Here is a 19995-nt window from a genome sequence, read left to right as displayed (position 1 = left end):
CTCCCTTACTGCCTTTTGTTTCTGTCACCACTTTACTTGCCACTGACTTCCTGCATCGGTTCCCATCCTCCTGCCACATTAGTTTAAACCTTCCCAAACAGCGCTAGCAAACACCCCCCCCCCCCAAGGACATTGGTTCCAATCCTGCCCAGATGCAGACCGTCCAATTTGTACTGGCCCCACCTCCCCCTGAACCGGTTCCAATGGCCCAGGAATTTGAATCCCTCCCTCTTGCACCATCTCTCAAGCCACGTATTCATCCTAGCTATCCTGTCATTGCTACTCTGACTAGCCCGTGGCACTGGTCGCAATCCTGAGATTACTACCTTTGAGGTCCTACTCTTTAGTTTAACTCCTAACTCCCTAAATTCAGCTTGTAGGACCTCATCCCTTTTTTTTACCTATATCGTTGGTACCTATATGCACCACGACAACTGGCTGTTCACCCTCCCCCTCCAGAATGTCCTGCAGCCGCTCCGAGACATCCCGGACCCTTGCACCAGGGAGGCAACATACCATCCTGGAGTCTCGGTTGCGTCCGCAGAAACGCCTGTCTATTCCCCTTACAATCGAGTCCCCTATCACTATAGCTCTGCCACTCTTTTTCCTGCCCTCCTGTGTAGCAGAGCCAGCCACGGCGCCATGAACCTTGCCGCTGTCACCTTCCCCTGGTGAGCCATCTCCCCCAACAGTATCCAAAACAGTATACCTGTTTTGGAGGGAGATGACAGCAGGGGATCCCTGCACTGCCTTCCTACTCTTCCTCTGTCTGTTGGTCACCCATTTACTATCTCCCTCAGTATTTTTTTATTTCCGGTGTGACCAACTCACTGAACGTGCTATCCACGACTTTCTCAGCATCGCGGATGCCCCAAAGTGTGTCCATCCGCAGCTCCAGAGCCGTCAAGCGGTCAAACAGTAGCTGCAGCTGGACACACTTCCCGCAGGTGAAGGAACCAGGGGCACAGGAAGGATCCCTGAATTCCCACATCCCACAAGAGGAACATGACACGGGTCTGGGATCTCCTGCCATGACTTAAACCTTAAGTTTGCTTAACAACAACTACAATGTCAAGAAAGAAAAAGGAAAGAAAAACTACTTACCAGTCACCAGCCAATCACTTACCTATTGGCTGTGACTTTGTGCCTCCTGCAGCTGCAGTAGCTCGATCCTCCTCCTAGTCAACTTGCTTGCCCACCTCACAGTGCCTCCTTTTTTTTTGATTGGAGGAGGAGGGAGGGAGGTAAACACAAGTGTAGTTCACCACTTCTCAATCCATGCCAGTATATTACCCCTCCCAATTCCATGTGATCTAACTTTGTTCACCAACCTCCTGTTTGGGACCTTATCGAAAGCCTTATGAAAACCCATGTCTTCCAATATTTCAGCAACATAGTCACTTACATGAAAGTCTACATTGACCAGATCCATGCTGGCATTTTGTCAATGGCTGCTTGGTAATACGTTGTAATTAGATTTGTTGCGCTTGTGGCAGAAGCAGCTGTGGTGGGTCTTTCTCAACTGACATTCCATACAGTTTGCACATACTTCATCACAGGAATTGCTCGGTGGAGAAAGACAAACATCCATCTGGTTCACCTTTTACAATCCTGGTAGTTGCATGATACAAAGATAATGAAGTTGTTGCCCAATCACAGCAATCAATCTCCATCAATTGGTCTGCAACAGACCCAGAAATGAGACGAGAAAAACCCGGATGGCGGAGAGCTTTTGGAACCACAGATCCAAAGTCACCTTTTACCTTCCAAGTATGTTGCACTTGACACATGTCATGACTGAAATTACTCATGTATTGTATCCCACAATATATTTTCTGAAAGAAATCGATCTAATTTACTTTTGAATGAATCAATTCTAATAGCTTTCACCGTCTCCCGAGGGAGTCTGCTTCATCGATTGACAACTCGCTCACTGAAATAATGGGCCGGAATTTGCTCCGAGCTCTGAACGAATGCCATTTGCCGCTCTTTCGGTTTTTACTCACTCACAAACTTACCGCGGTCTTTACTGCGGGAACTTCCTCTCATGCAAACCTGAAAAGAGTCCAGCGATAACTCCAGCGAAGCTGGGAACCATGCGAGCGACCAGAGGAAATCACTCTCCGCTTGACCAATCAGATTGCAGCATTATTAACAAGCCGTGATGAGTCAGTGAAAATTGCAACGACTCAAAACCTGGAAGTGAAAGCTGCAACAGTAAAGTCATTGTACAAACAGTTAGAGGCAGTAAAATAAAGGGAGGGCAAGAAATGTTGAAAAAGACAGAGATAATAGAGACAAAGAAAAAGTTTTTTAAAATTATTGTTTTAAAATAAAGATGTCCAACAACTTTTAAAATTGCCATTTTAAAATTTAATTTTTTGGTGCCAGAGTGTTTGTTTGACAGTCATTAAGACTTACCATGCTGGTAAAACTTAGTTTAGACATGATATAGTTGAGTGTACCTGCATTGTGGCGATACTAGTTAGTTTCTAGTTGGGCAGGAGAGCAAGTTAGCGCTGGTCCATTGATTCTATTGATTGCATCCATGAATGTCCCTTTAAGGTGATACTTTCAGATCGCTGGCGAACCAGAAAGAGCAAGTTCCGGATTTCCGAGTTTTCCTGCGCATGTGCAGTCGCGCTGTTGGGCTCAATGTTATTTTGAAAGCAATTTCCGGACCATTAGTTCTGATTTTTTTTCCCTTCAAGCCCAGGCTTTGCCTGTGGTTCTCACTATCTCTGTATCCTTGTCCAGTCCTACAATCCCCCCTCCAAATCTGTGTTCTTGTTAATCATCCCTTCCTTTCGTCCCACCATCGGTGGTCAATCCTTCAGCTACCAAGCACCACGCTCTGAAATTCCATTCCTGAACCTCTTTGATTTTCCATCTCCCTTTCCTCATTAAAATCCACCTATTGTACCAAGCTGTTGGTCATCCGTGAAGCATGAGCAGATCCGAGGAATTTCCTGACCTATGAGTGCTAATGATATGGATGGACTTTATATTAAAACCCAAAAATGCAAGGGAGCAGAAATCAAACAGTTAAAGTGGCAAAACTGTTTACGTATTCTGGTTAGCAGCCATATCTGCAGCAATATTAATTATGCAAAAAGACTGCATCTTAGCGGGGTGGGGGAGCACGCGGGATATGAAACTCCATAGGTTGTTCAGCAAAAATAATTGGGAACTTATCATGTAGGTAATTCATTTATATGGATACAGATTTACGAAATTTTACAGTTTTCAGTATTTCCCTATTAAAAAAAGGCTATTCCTGTATAAAATTAGATAATATGACTATTAATGGGGTGGGGTTGAGGTCAAAGTGGCTTTTTTAGTTTTAAGTATATAGCTTTAAACAATTTATAGCTCTTGAAATGTTTAAAAGTTAAACATTAATTGTGTAAAATGTTTAGCAGTTCGGAATATGCAATACAAAATGTGTCCTTTTGTGCTACGTGCTGTGTAAAATATCTGCTTGCTTTCTGGATCAACGTGGATGAATCGTTGCATTGTATTTACTATAGTCACTGACATTTTATGATCCTTATCACTTCATGAAGTCTTTGAACTCTCTACTGTTGGTCATATAGTCAAATAAAATCATTAACATCACCTGATAAGGGGGAACCAGCATCACGGACATGGATGCAGTGCAGGAAGAAGTTCAATGCTTTGACATGAGTGGTCAAGGTGAGTGAGGTCAACTGTGAAGTGGCGACTCATACCAACTGCACCACGCAAAACATCCTCCTATCCCCCACATACCAACAAACTCTGTCCATCAGTACTCAACCCTTCCAATCAAATGCTTCCTCTAACCCTTACACATTACCATTGTTTCAAGCTGCCCATCCACAACTCACAGGCCACACACACTGGCTGCTATTCAACCATTAGAGGCACATCAACCAAACACACGTCCCGTTTTTTGCAGGACACGGTGGCGCATATCAAGAGGCAGCAAGTGGCAATGTCAACCAGCCCGTTGTTTCGGCGCTACACAGCCTCTGTTTCATCCAAGGTAGCGTCTTGGATGTACACGCACGTTTCCTGCCTGACGTGCACCAGGCACCATCTTGGTATAGCAGTTAGCGCAGGCGCAGATAATGACGCTGGAATCATGTAAACAATGGGCGCCACACAGCACAATTTAGTAATGGAGAAGGTCCAAAAAAGATTCATAAGAATGAGACCAGAACGGAGGGTTTATAACTATCAGGAAAGACTCAACAGACTGGGACTTTTTTTCCCGAGAAAAGAGGTGACCCAATAGAGGTCATTACAATTATGAAGAGTTTTGATACGGTGAATGCAGAGCAGATGCTTCCACTTGTGGTGAATCCAAACCTTGGGTTCATCAATATAAAATTGCCACTAATCAATCGAATAAGGAATTCAAGAGAAACTTTTTTACACAGAGAGTGGATAGAATGTGGAACCTGCCACCACATGGGGTGGTTGAGGCGAATAGAATAGATGCATTTCAGGAGAAGCTAGATAAATATACAGAATCATAGAATCATAGAATGGTTAGAACACGGAAGGAAGCCATGCCCCCACCGAGCCGGTGCCGGCTCTTTGTAAGAGCAAACCAGTTGGTCTGATTGTCATGCTCTTCCATTTTATTCCCTTATCCAATTCCTTTTTGGAAGCCACGCTTGAATCTGCTTCCACCATCCGTTCAGGCAGCATTCCATATCAGAACTACTCGCTGGGAGTAACTGCCACATGCTGATTGGGTTAGATGAGGTGGGGTTTCTGTGTTGTAAATTCTATGCAGAATCTATGTAAAATCTTTGTATTGTTACATCCCTGGTTTATGCCATCATAGCGTCCGATATTGGACAATTTAGAAACACGAATATCAAGTTCAGATTATCAGCATATTGTTACATCCCTGGGATATACTGGTGTAGTGTGAAATAGTGTACAATGCAGAAACACGACTATCCAGTGCAGATTATCACGGGGACCATGTCGACATCACTGGGTTACAGCAATTCAAAACTTATGCCACGGTCCACTTTCTTCCAAATGCCCTTAATTGTTGTCAATTTAAAATATTTATTCCATTTGCTCTTAAACGATGTAGTGGTTAAAGATGCAATTGCATCTTTTCTGTTTGTTCCATTCCCCGTAGTAAAACATTCCATGCTCCAAAAAACCGCTGCGTGAAGAATTTACATTTAACACTTTAACGATGAGCTGAAATTCTCACTGATCCTATAAATCAGAGGATACAGTCATTCTCAATGACTCTATCAGACACCTTCATAATGGGTGTCTCCTCTTCTCAGTTCCCGTGGAAATAATCCCAGCATTTCAAATCTTTCATAGTCGATTTCCCTTCCCTGGCCTCATTCGAGTCATTCTGCATTGTGTCCACGATGGCTTTCATTTTGTTTCTGTAATTGGGCACCAAAACTGCACACAATACTCTGGAACTACGGGCTTTAACCATAGAGAATAATTAATAACAGCTTCATCCTGGTCATCATCCCCAGAGAGCAGTAAAACGGACTCTTGCCAGAGAAAAAAAGACAAATATCGAATAAAGTTTCATCTTAGTCAATGTTGCTGCTCTCCTCTTAGATAAAGGACTCCCTGAAGGCTGATTCATTGCTGTGCAAACCTAATTCAGTGGGATGTCTGTAGATTAAAAAGTTATGCTGTTCGAACGAAACGTTGCCCACGAGTAGTTTCCAGTGTTAATTTATCTCAACAAATCCGTCAATCATATAAAATCAATTTCTGGTACAAGAATATCAGCGTAGAAATTAGTTCTGCTCCTAAAATGGACAATAAATGAACACATTCCAATGAAAATCAGCAACAACTTGCATTCATAGACCGCCTTTTGTATAATAAACATTCCCAAGGGGATTCACAGAGGAGTGAGGGAAAACGATCGGGTTTAAGGAGGGTGTAAAAGGAGGAGATATAAATGGAGAGAAGGAGATGATACGGTTGGTTATCAAGAGTAGAATTTAGATGTATGAAAGAATGGCCACCAATGGAGGGATAAAGTGAGTGGAGGATGACAAAACATACTTGCTAATAACTTGCATTTATATAGCGCCTTTAACATAGATAATTAACCTAAGACGACTCAGTGAGATATCATTAGATACAAAATGGATCCCCGGCTAAAGAAGGAGATATTAGGAGGGATGGGAAAAGCTTGAAGCAAGAGATGAGTTTTCTGGAAGGTCTGAAAGAAGGTAAGGATTTGCATTTATAGATTGTCTTTCCAGACAAGGGCAAAGAGGGGGAGGAATTCCTGAAATGTGTTCAAGAGAACTTTCTGGAACAGTGTGTTACAAGCCCAAAGAGGATGGAAACAGTCCTAGATCTAATTCTGGGGAATGAGGTGGGATAGGTAGAGTATGTTTCAGTCGGGGATCATTTGGGGAACAGTGATCATAATATTAAGTTTAGAATAATTAAGGGACAGGACAAGGTACAATCAAATGTGAAAATGATTAACTGGAGGAGGGTCAATTTCAGTTAGTGTAATGGAAATCTTGCCCAGGTGGATTAGAAACGAAAGTTGTAGGCAAAACTGTAATTGAACAATGGAAAGCTTTCAAGGAGGAGTTGGTTCGGGTATAGAATAGACACATCCCTACGAGGGGGAATGGAAGAACATCCAAAGCTAGAACTCCCTGGATGATTAAATATTTAGAGATTAAAATGAAAATGAAAGCGGAGGCTCATGACGAATTTAACTTCATAATACTGTACAGAACCAGGCTGAAAAGAAAAAATACAGAGGAGACCTAAAAAAGGGGCATAAGAGTGCGTATGAGAATCCATTAACGCTAAAATAAAGGGGAATCCAAAGTCTTTTTGTACATATAAATAGTAAAAGGGTAGTCAAAGGAAGCGTTGGTCCGATTAGGGACATAAAAGGAGATCCTATTATGAAGGCAGAGGGCATGGCTCAGGTACTGAATAAATACTTCACATCCGTCTTCACTTCAGAAGAGGATGCTGCCATTCGAGCTTTAAAGGAGACGGTAATAGCGATTTTGGAAAGGATGAAAATAGATAAAGAGGATGTACTTAAAAGATTGGCAGGACTCAAAGTAGAAATGTCATCCGCTCCGGATGGGATGCATCCTTGGTGACTGAGGGAAGTTGGAATGAAAATTGCGGAGGCTCTGGCTGCAATTTCCCAAATCCTCCTTAGATTATGGGGATGGTGCCAGAGTACGGGAGGATTGCAAATGTTGCAACCTTGTTCAAAAAAATAGGAGAGGGATGAATCCAAAATTACAGGCCAGTCAGCCGAACGTCGGTGGTGGGGAAATTTAAGAGGAAATAATCCGGGAGAAAACTAATTGGGACTTGGAAAAGACTGGGCCAATAAATGAAAGTCAGCGCGGATTTGTTAAAGGAAAATTGTGTTTACGAACTTGATTGAGTTCTTTGATAAAGTAACGGAAAGGTTTGATGAGGGTCATGCGGTTGCAGTTGTGTTTATCAAGGCAGCATTTGACCGAGTGTGGCACCAAGGAGCCCGAGTGAAATTGTAGTCAATGGGAATCAGGGGGAAAACTCTCCAGTGGTTGGAGTCATACCTGGCACAAAGGAAGATGGTAGTGGTTGTTGGAGGCCACTCATCTCAGCCCCAGGACATTGCTGCAGGAGTTCCTCAGGGCAGTGTCCTAGGCCCAACCATCTTCAGCTGCTTCATCAATGACCTTCCCTCCTTCATAATTTCAGAAGTGGTGATGTTCACTGATGATTGCACAGTGTTCAGTTCCATTCGCAACCCCTCAGATAATGAAGCAATCCATGCCCTGAATCCAGGCTTGGGCTGATATGTGGCAAGTAACATTCACGCCAGACAAGTGCAAGGCAATGGCCATCTCCAAAAATAAAGAGTTTAACCACCTCCCCTTGACATTCAGCGGCATTACCATCACCGAATTCCCCGCCATCAACATCCTGGTGGTCACCACTGAGCAGAAACAAAACTGGACCAGCCACATAAACAGGGTGGCGGCAAGAGCAGGTCAGAGGCTGGGTATTCTGCGGCGAGTACTCACCTCCTGGCTGCCCAAAGCCTTTCCACCATCGACAAGGCACAAGTCAGGTGTGTGATGGATTATTGTCCACTTGCCTGGATGAGTTTAGCTCCAACAACACTTAAGAAGCTCGACACCATCCAGGACAAAGCAGCCCGCTTGATTGGAACCCCATCCACCAGCCTAAACATTCAATCCCTTCACTACCAGTACACCGTTGCTGCAGTCTTTACCATCTACAGGATGCCCTGCAGCAACTCGCCAAGGCTTCTTCAACAGTAACTCCCAAAACCGCGACCACCACCACTTCGAAGGTCAAGAGCAGCAGGCTCATGGGAACAACACCACTGCACGTTCCCCTCTATGTCACACACTATCCCGACTTGGAAATATATCGCCGTTCCTTCATCGTCGCTGGGTCCAAATCCTGGAACTCCCTTCCGAACAGCACTGTGTTAGAACCATCACCACACGGACTGCCGCAGTTCAAAAAGGCGGCTCACCACCACCTTGAAAGGGCAATTAGGGATGGGTAATAAATGCTTGCCTTGCCAGCGATGCCCACACCGGCGTTCTGTTTTAGACGAGCCACAACTTCCTCCAGTTGAAAATTGGGACGTCATGACCTTTGGCCCCACAATCTCCACATTCTTGCCACGGATTCCATCACCACCCCTGGCTTTTTGATTGGTGAGTCGATCACCAATTATGCAAGCCTTTACTGACCTGCATTGGATTCCAGTCTCCTGAGCATGCTGTTCAATTTTATTGTTTTCTTTCAAATTAATCCACCAGGGCCTCGCCCCTCCCTAACTCTGTCAGAGGGTCAGTAATGAGGCAGCGCTTTACTGTTGGAGGTGCCGACTTTCATACGATGTGTTAATCCGCGGCTCCATCTGCTCTCTCAGGTAGATGTGAAAGATCCCACGGCACTATTCGAAAAAGAGCAAGGGTCCCCGGTGAATTGTCAATATTTATCCATCAAACAACATTATTAAAACCGATTTTCTGGTAAGTTATCTCATTGCTGTTTGTGGGAGATTGCTGTGTCAACATTGGCTGCCGTGTTTCCTACATTGCCACAGTGACTAGGCTACAAATTGTACTTCATTGACAGTAAAGTGTATTGCGACGTCCTGAGGTACCATAGTATTATAGCAGATACAGCACAGGATGAGGCTATTCGCCCCATCGTGAATGTGCCAGCTCTTTGAAAGAGCTATCCAATTTAGTTGCATTGCCCGGCTCTTTCCCGATAGCCGCGTAATTTTTTCCCTTCAAGTATTTATCCAATTCGCTTTTTGGAAATTACCTTTGAATCAGCTTCCACCACCATTTCAATTGTAAACAATTTTACAACACCAAGTTATAGTCCAGCAATTTTATTTTAAATTCACAAGCTTTCGGAGGCTTCCTCCTTCCTCAGGTGAACGATGTCGACATCGTTCACCTGATGAAGGAGGAAGCCTCCGAAAGCTTGTGAATTTAAAATAAAATTGCTGGACTATAACTTGGTGTTATAAAATTGTTGACAATTGTCAACCCCAGTCCATCACTGGCATCTCCACATCTCCACCGGCATCTCCACATCATGACCGCCATTTCAGGCAGTGCTTTACAGAACATTACAGCTCGCTGCGTAACAGAATGTTTCCTCATGTTGCCTCTGGCATTGTTGCCGATCTCCTTAAGTTTGTGCCCTCTGGTAACCGACCCGTCGACCGCTGACAATCGTTTATCCATTTTTACTATGTCAAAACCGTTCATGATTTTTCACACCTCTATAAAATTTCCTCTTAATGTTCTTTGTTCCAAGGAGAACAACTCCAGCTTCTCCAGTCTCTCCACATAACTGAAATCCTTCATCCCTGGAACCATTGTAGTAAATCTCTTCTGCACCGTCTCCAAGATCTTGACATCCTTCCTAAAGTTTGGTGCCCAAGAATTGGACACAATACTCCAGCTGAGGCCTAACCAGTATTTTTCTTTGGTTTGGCATAACTTCCTTCCCTCTATTAATAAAGCCCGGGATCCCATATGCGTTTTTAACAGGCTGCTGAACTTATCCTGCCAACTTCAAACAGATGTGAATGCACACCCGCAGGTCTCTCTGTTCTTTCACTACTTTTAAAATTGTACCAGTTAGTTTATATTGGCTCTCCTCATTCTTCCCAACAAAATGCATCACTTCACACTTCTCTGCGTTAAATTTCATCTGACATGGGTCTGCTTATTTCAGCAGTCTGTCTATGTCCTCCTGAAGTCTGTTACTACTCTCCATATTGCTTACTCCAATTCTGAGTTTCGTTTTACGTGCAATCTTTGAAATTATACCCTCTATACCCGAGTCCAAGTCGTTAATATATATCAAAAAGAGCAGTGGCCTCAGTACTGACCCCCGGGGAGCACCACTGTATACTTCCCTCGAGTCTGTTAATCAACCGTCCACCACTGTTCTCTGCTTTCTCTCCCTCAGGAAATTTTGTATCCACACTGCCACTGTCCCTGTAATGCCATGGGCTTTAATTTTGCTGACAAGTCTATCATGTGGTACCTTAACAAACGCATTCTGAAACTCCATATTTTTTTAAATTCATTCATGGGATGTGGGCGTCGTTTGCAATTTCTGACCTTATGATGGAGGGAAGGTCATTGATGAAGCAGCTGAAGATGGTTGGGCCTCGGGCACTGCCCTGAGGAACACCTGCAGCAATGTCCTGGTGCTGAGCCGACCGGCCTCCAACAACGACTACCATCTTCCTTTGTGCAAGGTATGACTCCAGCCAATAGAGAGTTTCCCCCCTGATTCCCATTGACTTCAATTTTACTCGGGCTCCTTGGTGCTACATTCGGTAAAATGCTACCTTGAGGTCAAGGGCAGTCACTCTCACCTCACCTCTGGAATTCAGCTTTTTTGTCCATGTTTGGACCAATGCTAAGGTCTGGAGCCGAATGGTTGGCGGAACCCAAACTGAGCATCGGTGAGCAGGTTATGGGTGAATAAGTGTCGCTTGACAGCACGGTCGACGACACCTTCCATCACTGTGCTGATGATTGAGTGCAGTCTGATGGGACGGTAATTGGGTCGATTGGATTTGTCCTGATTTTTGTCTGCAGGACACACCTGGGCAATATTCCACATTGTCGGCTAGATGACAGTATTGTAGCTGTACTGGAAGAGTTTGATCAGAGGCGCGGCTCGTTTACAACGTCTCCTCCTCCCGTTAGTTGTTTAATTGTCCACCACCATTCAAGACTGGATGTGGCAGGACTGCTGAGCTTTGATCTGATCCGTTGGTTGTGGAATAGCTTCGATTTGTCTATAGCATGTTGCTTACGCTGCTTCGCCTGCATGTAGTCATGTGTTGTAGTTTTACCAGGTTGGCAGCTCGCTTTTAGGTCCGCCTGGTGCTGCTCCTGGCATGCTCTTTGACACTCCTCATTGAACCAGGATTGATCACCTGGCTTGTTGGTAATGGTTCAGTGAGGGATATGCCGTGCCATGAGGTTACAGATTGTGCTGGAATACACTTCTGCTGCTGCTGATGGCCCACAGCGCCTTATGGATGCCCAGTTTTGAGCTGCTAGATCTGTCCTGAATCTATCCCATTTAGCACGGTGGTAGTGCCACACAACACTTCGGAAGGTGTCCTCAGTGTGAAGTCGGGACTTGGTCTCCACAAGGACTGTGCGGTGGTCATGCCTACCAATACTGTCATAGACAGATGCATCCACGTCCGGTAGATTGGTGAGGACGAGGTCAAGTCGGTTTCACCCTCGTGTTGGTTCACTCACCACCTGCCGCAGGCTCAGTCTGGCAGCTAAGTCCTTCAGGGCTCGGCCAGCTCGGTCAGTCGTGGTGCTGCCGAGCCACTCCTGGACATTCAAGACCCCCACCCAGCGTAAATTTTGTGACCTTGCCATACTCACTGCTGCCTTCAGGTGGTGCTCAACATGGAGGGGGGCTGATTCATGAGCTGAGGGAGTGCGATCGGTGGTCATCAACAGGAGGTTTCCTTGCCCATTTTTGACCTGATGTCATAAGATTTCATGGGGTCCGGAGTCAATGTTACGGACTCCTAGGGCCACTCCCTCCTGACTGTATATCACTGAACCACCACCCCTGGTCGGTCTGTCTTGCCGGTGGGACAGGACATACCCAGGGATAGTGATGGAAGGGTCTGGGACGTTGGCTGAAAGGTATGATTCTGTGAGTATGGCTATGTCATGCTGTTGCTTGACTAGTCTGTGTGATAACTCTTCCCAATTTTCGCACAAATCCCCAGATATTAGTGAGGAGGACTTTGGAGGGGCGACTGGGTTTGGTTTGCCTTTTTCGTGTCCGGTGCCTCGTGGCTCCATGCCGTGTGGTCTGTCCGGTTTTTTGCTTATGATGACTTTGTGTAGCGAGATTGTACAACTGAGTGTCTTGCTAGGCCATTTCAGAATGTGATTAAGAGTAGTTTCATGGTAGTTTCAGAGCCATTACTGATACTAGTTTTTTTTTAATTCTAGATTTTATTTAACTAATTGAATTTAAATTCCCCAGCTGTTACGGCGGGATTTGAACTAATGATTCCGGATTAGTTGTCCAGTAATATTACCTCCATGCAACCGTATCCTTAATTTGAATGAGGAGGTCACGGGTCGGTTTGCTGTCGATGTGGAGATGGGACAGGTTGGGCAATGGAGAGATGTAAGCGAATTTTAAATTTGAGTGGTATGGAACTGTGAACCAGTGAGTGTTAGTGAGGTCAAGCTGGACTTGGTGGTGGTTGGAAGGTGGAGATTGTGTGGCCGGCCAGGAGTGCATTGGATGAATGGAGCCTGGAGGGAGAGAGACATTGATGAGGGATTAGTGGCAATGGGCCGAGGAAGGAATGGAGGCGGCTGAGGGAATCACAGGGTCTTTGTGATGGAGGTTAAATCGGGTCCTGAGCTCAGCTCCGCGTTCCATGGCGACAATTTTACTGGAGCCGTTAACCAATGTAGAATAAAAAGGTTAACATTTGCAGTGAAATAGCGGAGAGAGGAGTGTCAATGGGGACCGTTCAGTGTCCGTCCCCTAATATCACCCACAGTCATTACTAGACTGCAATCCTCAACCTGCCCTTTAAAACGCTCAGTGTCCGTCCCCTGATATCACCCACGGTCATTTCTACGCTGCAATCCTCAACCTGCCCTTTAACTGTCCTCGTATCAGAGACTCAAATTCATATTTTAACTGGGAAACTTCAGGAACAGAGTGAAACGGGTCTGTTTATGTCCCTGGATTCAGTGTACACTGCGGAGAAATCTCTACAAATTATAAATGAATCGCCAGGAGTGAACATAGTCAATACAATTAGAGGAAAACTGTAAATGAAGCCTCTCATAATTGTTGGATCAGTCCTGTGTGATTACAGCTTTTAACTTTATTCCTGAGAGAGGTCTGATTAATTTAATGTCTTGGACTTTGAGATGCTTATGATATTTCGACCACATTATTTACATCGGAGTCATAGCTGCCTCTGTAATGTGTTTGTTCAATAGACTGTAAATGATGGCAGTCATCAGAGTATAACGTTGTCATTGGAGAATTAATCCCTGTTTATATCAGGGCTTGTTGGAATGGATCAGCTCAGATTGCCCGCCCGAGTTGTGGTGTCCAGACCAACAGAAGTCAGTGCTTCTCACAGAAATGGGATATCCAGTAATCCAACAGATAGAACGCATTTATTATCCTGTTCTTGCAGCCTTCGGAGTTCCGGGTAAGCCGTTTACCTCAGCTGTTAATGGTGTAAATTGATGACTCTGCTGTTGTACTTAGCAATTTATTTTCTCCCTGCATGTTTTACACAGTCGCCTGTTCTGTTCTATCTACTGAATGAAGGAATGTGTTAATTCTCTGCACTTTCAGTAGTGTAGGAGTGTCATTATATCTGTATTGACCTTTGTATGTCCAGCCGTGGCGTTGTTACTGGATAATTGTCTGTACTGAATGTTGTGTAATGGTATGTCCATAGATTCTAAACGTTCGGTCTTGTAATAGTTACATCATATCCTTAGTGACCTTTGTGTATCCAACTCTACCATTGTGACTGGGTTATTCTCCACTGAATGTATTGGAATCAGGTGTCTGGGCAAAGAGCTGGTATCAGACCATCAGAAGTTGTTAACAGTTTAATGCTGTAGAACTATCCTGTCCTGGAATATTTTTTCATTACTATGTTTTCAGTGATTGATTATGAGACAGCTCAGCGTCTCAGTGTTACATGGAGGCAGTGCAATATCCTCCCTCCCCAATAATATGCTTCAGTTAAACTGGGATTACATTGTATTTATTGGTTATCACTGTTGTGAAATATTATTTCATTATGTGTGTATCTGACGCCGCTTCAGATGTCTGGTTACTGAACTGAGTTTGCTGCTGACACTTTCACATCTCCTCCTCCGCTTCACTGTGGATAAATTCACGGACTGTCACTGGACTTCACTGTAAAATGAAAAGTTTTGAGGTTATGTTGTATCAGTTTGCACTGTATCAGTTGGAATCAAGAGCCCTTCTTTTTATCTGTAGATTATAAGTATGATGTTGGCATTTTGTTAATTGAACAATCCCACCATCTAACACTTTACTTTATAATTACAGGAGAAGGAATCTCAATTATTGTGAAATCTGTCTGGAAGAGGCATTTGATTCTGTCTTTTCCATGATTTGTAGATGAAGTGAACAGTGTAGGTGAACAGGTGGAGACTTGAATGATCTGTCGGAACATTAAACTGTTCAACAGAGGCATCACTATTTAACAAACTGACACTGAGAATAGGATCGGTGCAACAAGTGGATGGTGAGCAGAATGCAAGGGCAGGATGATAGGATTTAATCGGATATGAAAATGAAGTTGAGAAGGAGAGTAGAGTGAGTGATAGAGAGGGCGACTGAGAGGGAAAGCGAGTGGCTGTGGTGTGAATAATTTATCAGAATGAACTGTTGAAACTTCTAGTACATTTAAACATAGAGAGTGTAACTTGAAGGTGTTATTATGATGTTGTCAGTTTGGGCGAGTTTTGATTCTAGGACTCGCTCCTCATGTTTATATCACTGTCAGGTCCTCACTCCGTTTTCGTGAATGTTCCTTGTTTCCCAACAAATCTCTGAACATAATTAAAATTTACTTAAAGAATAGAATCTGTAATTTCGTCATCGCATTGGATTATTCGGATACTGCAGTTTTGAAGCTCGGAAGGATTCAATAAAAAACAAGGTCGATTTAATTAATACTTTTAATATTAATTTTAATTGAATGTACAAAGTAATGTTAATTAACACATTTTTTTACCCAACACATGTTCCCTGACACCAATAACCACAGAAATGAACTGTTAACTCTCCGAGTTGGATTGTGTTATTGGGACTTAAAGATTAGATTTCCTCTAACGCTCTGCTGCAGTCTCTCCATGTGAATCCCAGCCTCTCCTCCCACTGCAATTGAATCATCTGTCTCCTCATCAGTTGCTTCAGTTGATCAACATTCCCAAACCATCTGCTCCTGACTCCCCTCCAGCTCCGACATGTTATTTTCCTTATCTGCTTCCCAATCTCACTCACTGGCTCGGTCTCCAGCTGCCTTTCCCGTTTACTGCCAGCCTCTATCGGCTGTCTTAACCCAGAGCAACAAACCAGCCGCATATCTTCCTGTCCCCTCATCTTCCCGACATTCGCTCCATTTCCCGTCCGTCTGGAGGCCAAATCCGGCTTTAATGCGCTCTATTCCTACTCGGTAAAACCCCTTCTTCCTTCACCACCGACACTGCGCCCTCACTCGGCCCTTCCAGTGGACACGGTGCTCACTTTGTTCACTTTCTGTATCGATTTCCCAATTCATTTCTCTGCCCGGAAACGCTGCCCAATTCAATGAACTAGTTTCCACCGTTCGATGCAGCAAGAAAGCGGGAAATTTCACCCCAGATCCTCCCAAACTGCTGCTTTGGCTCCAAGTCTGATCAGTAATTTCCCCGCTTTCTTTTCTCTCTCTCTTACAGTTAACTTGGTGGCGATTGTGATTCTGTCCCGAGGAAAGTGCGGTCTCTCCAAATGTATTGGTCGCTATCTGTTGGCAATGGCAGTGGCCGATCTCCTGGTCGTTACAGCTGGTGTGATATTGAGGTGGATTGGTGCGATTTATTTCCGAGGTTCATTCCTGTTCATTACTCCCGTGTGTAGTTTTATTATTTTCTTGAGTTATGCAACCGGGGTTGTTTCTGTTTGGTTAACAGTCGCTTTCACCTTTGATCGATTTGTGGCCATTTGTTATGAGAAGCTGAAAATTAAATATTGCACTGAGAAAACGGCGGCTGTGGTTCTGGGAACAGTGAGTGTTCTGGGCTGTTTAGAGAGTCTCCCCTGGTACTTTACATATGAACCTGGAGTTATAATGCATAATGTTCCCCTGGGTTGCATGCTTAAACTGAGCTACCTTACTTCCCCTGCATGGGCCGCATTTGACATGTTTCACCTCACTTTAACTCCTTTCCTTCCGTTCTGTCTGATTTTGCTGCTCAATGCTCTGACAGTCAGACGTATTTTAATCTCCAGTCGAGTCCGCGGGGGATTCCGCAGCCGGAGCAATGGAGAGAATCACAAGGATCCAGAGATGGAGAACCGAAAGAAATCCATCATTTTGCTCTTCAGTATATCGGGCAGTTTTATTGTGTTATGGTTGCCACGGGTTGCATTTTACATTCATCTGCGAGTAACAGACATTCGGTATTATTACTCCTACACTGACCCTGTTTATATCACAGAACACACATCAGTTATGCTGCAGCTTCTCAGTTCCTGCACAAACACGTGTATTTATGTCCTGACCCAGACTAAATTCAGAGAGGAGCTGAAGAACGCGGTAAAATACCCACTCAATCTAATTGTTAAATTAGTGAGATCACAGAAAGAGCTGAAGGGTTTCAAGCAGGAGAACTGAATCCCATTTCATACTCCATCCTCCACACTTCCCAGGGGACGGAAAGTACATTTTAAATTAGCAGCACAGAGCCATGAAATGATCTTTAATCGGATTCTGATGTTATATTTTATTGATTATCTGATATATTGAGGTAGGATTTGCTTTGCAGACAACATTTGAATTGTTGATCAAAATGGCAGCATTAAACAGCTCAAATGTACTTATCCTAAATGACCGCCCTGCAAAATGGGCAAATCTGGCAATCAAAGTAGCTGCGGTGGGCCTGATCGGAATCGGTGCACTCCACGTAAGTGGTGATATAGAGAGACAGAGAGAGGGAGAGGGAGAAAGTGAGAGAGACAGATAAACAGAGGGAAAGAGAGAAACAGAGAGAGAGAGAGACGAATCGAGACACAGAGAGACAGGGGGAGAGAGAGACAGGGAGTGACAGGGAGAAAGCGAGAGAGACTCGAGAGACTGAGGGATCGCGAGACAGAAAGAGAGACAGTTGCAGAGGCATAGAGAGAAAGAGAGTGATAGATAGAGAGAGAGACGGGGGTAGAGGGAGAGACGGAGATAGAGAGAGAGGGAGAGGCAGAGAGACAGAGGGACAGAGAGTGAAAAAAGAGAGAGACACACATACAGAGAGAAAGAAAGACAGAGTGAAACAAGAAGAGAAAACAGGACCGATATTATAAAATTATAATTTGACGCTTATTTTTTTTTTGGTTTACTGCACATGAACACACCATAACCAAAAAAAAAGAGAAAACAGGGAAAAAGAGAGCCAGACTGAGAGGGAGAGAGAGAAAGACCAAGAAACAGAGAGATAGTGGGAGCGGTGGCAGAGAAAGAGGTAAGCCGAGAGAGTAAAACAGAGCATGAGAAGGAGAGAGAGAGAACCAGAGCGTTGGGTATGGAGACCACTAGTGAAATGGTCAGTTGCAGGTGCCGTATAATGCTTCAAAATATAATCATTTTATAATCCCCCTATATGTAATTCCCTCTCTATAATTATGGGTTTAAATTTATCCCGACCAACATTTCTCACCTGACTTATGGGAATGAACTTTCTTGATCTCCGGCCGTCGAACATTCCTCCCGTAGTGATCACATAAATGGAATCATAGAATCTTACAGCGCAGAAGGAGGCCATTTGGCCCATCGTGCCGGTGCCGGCTCTTTGAAAGACATATCCAATTAGTCCCACACCCCTACTCTATTCCCATATCCCTGCAATTTTCTCCCATTCGAGTATGTATCCAATTCCCTTTTTAAATTTACTATTGAACCTGCTTCCACCACCCTTTCAAGTAGTTCTTTCCAGATCCTAACAACTCGCTGCGTAGAATAAAGCCTCCTCATCTCCCCTTGGTTTTTTTGCCTATTATCTTAAATCTGTGAAAATTGATAACCGCCTCTCGGACCAATGGAAACAGTTTCTCCCTATTTATTCCATCAAAATCCCTCAGAATATTGAACAGCTCCATTAAATCTCTCCCTAACGTTCCCTGCTCTGCGGAGAACAATCCCAGCGTCTCCACTTTCTCCACATAAAAGCAGTTCATCATGCCTAGTACCATTCTTGTATGTATCTCCTGCAGCCCCTTGAAGAACCTGACGTCTTTCCTAAAGTGTGGTGCCCAGAATGAGGCATATCGGGTGATTGATGAAGGTTTAGCATAAATTCCTTGTTTTTAAACTCTATGTCTCTATTTATAAAGCCAATGCTTTTTAATGAGACTTATCAATCTGTCCTGCCGCCTTCAAAGTTGTGTGTACCTAAACCCTTAGTATTCTGTACCTACAAAACTTTTAAAATTGTACCATTTGTTTTATATTGCCTCTCCCCATTCTTCCTACCAAAATGCGTCACTTCACACTTCTCTGCATTAAATTTAATCGGCCACATGTCTGCCCATTTCACCAGTCTGTCCATGTTCTCCTGAATTCTGTTTCAATTATCAAGTAATTGAATTGTGTCGAACTACCGTGTAGGATATTCACTGCTGCTTCTGGAGTGTGTGTGTGTGTGTGTGTGTGTGTGTGTGTGCCTGTGTTTGTGTGTGTGTATGAGAGAGAGAGAGTGGAAGAGAAAGAAAGGAAGAGAGGGAGGCATGGAAAGGAGGAGACACAGTTACACAAGGGGACATAATAAAACAGGCAGGCAGAAAGTGAAAGTGAGAGAATGGGAGAGTCAAAGTCAGAAACAGATATAGAGATAGAGGGAGAGATAATAGGGAAGAGAGAGACAGAAAGGAATAGAATGAAAATGCATCATAATAATCAGTGACTAAGGAGGAGAAAGGTAAAGACAGAAAAAAAAACATGAGAGACCACTAGAAAGACATAAAGACAGAGAGAGATATTGCCGGAGAAACAAACAACGATAGTCAGAAATAAACACAGAAAGGAAAAAGCATGAAGTGAAGAAACAGAGGGAAGGCAGCACGTGGGCCAGAGAAAAGAAGTGATATGGAGAGAGACAAAAATTAAAATAGAAAGACACGGAGAGAGAACACAACGACAAAAGAAATATAATGATCAAAATACAAAGAAAAGTAAGACAGATTCACATAAAAGGCGGAGGGGTGTGGCAATCTGTGTGAGTGAGATCGAATCAAAGAGGGGCAGAGATGGAGAAAAATAAGGAGATTTATTAAGACAAGAGAGAAAAATAAAGGAAGAAAAAAAGCGGAGATATATTATATATATATATATATATGTGTCAGAGAGAGAGAGAACGCACTCATGAATGGAACCAGAGAAAGATACACTGACGAGGAATTACAACGTGCTAGAATCGGAGAGATAAATAGACAGAAGAAATCAATTCAAAATAACCAGAGACTGATAGAGAGGCAGAGGAGGAGAGGGTCAGACATGAAGTAAGACAATAAGATAGAGAAAGAAAGAGGACTAGAAAGCAAGGAGAAAATAGAAAACAGAAAAGAGGAGGAGAAATACGACAATTCAAACCGAGATTGAAAGAAATGGAATGAAGTACAGAA

General features: G+C 43.8%; 1 long non-coding RNA gene across 3 annotated transcripts in view; it reads right to left on the bottom strand.

The window, feature by feature from the left end:
• Positions 1 to 15332: 15332 nt before the first annotated feature.
• LOC137315217 (uncharacterized) overlaps positions 15333 to 19995 on the bottom strand; it is an 84756-nt gene continuing 80093 nt past the window's right edge. For 2 of the 3 annotated variants that reach the window (XR_010961354.1, XR_010961352.1), the window contains exons 5-6: positions 18036 to 18165; positions 15333 to 16768 (exon numbers count right to left, since the gene is read on the bottom strand). This is a non-coding gene — a long non-coding RNA (uncharacterized lncRNA). The remainder of the gene's footprint in view (positions 16769 to 18035; positions 18166 to 19995) is intronic. The other variant, XR_010961353.1, reaches the window with a different exon arrangement.

This window comes from Heptranchias perlo, unplaced genomic scaffold (assembly GCF_035084215.1).
Source record: "Heptranchias perlo isolate sHepPer1 unplaced genomic scaffold, sHepPer1.hap1 HAP1_SCAFFOLD_54, whole genome shotgun sequence".
Taxonomy (NCBI): Eukaryota; Metazoa; Chordata; class Chondrichthyes; order Hexanchiformes; family Hexanchidae; genus Heptranchias; species Heptranchias perlo.
The sequence above is the reverse complement of the archived record's forward strand: the minus strand, read 5'-3'. Positions and strand labels throughout refer to the sequence as shown.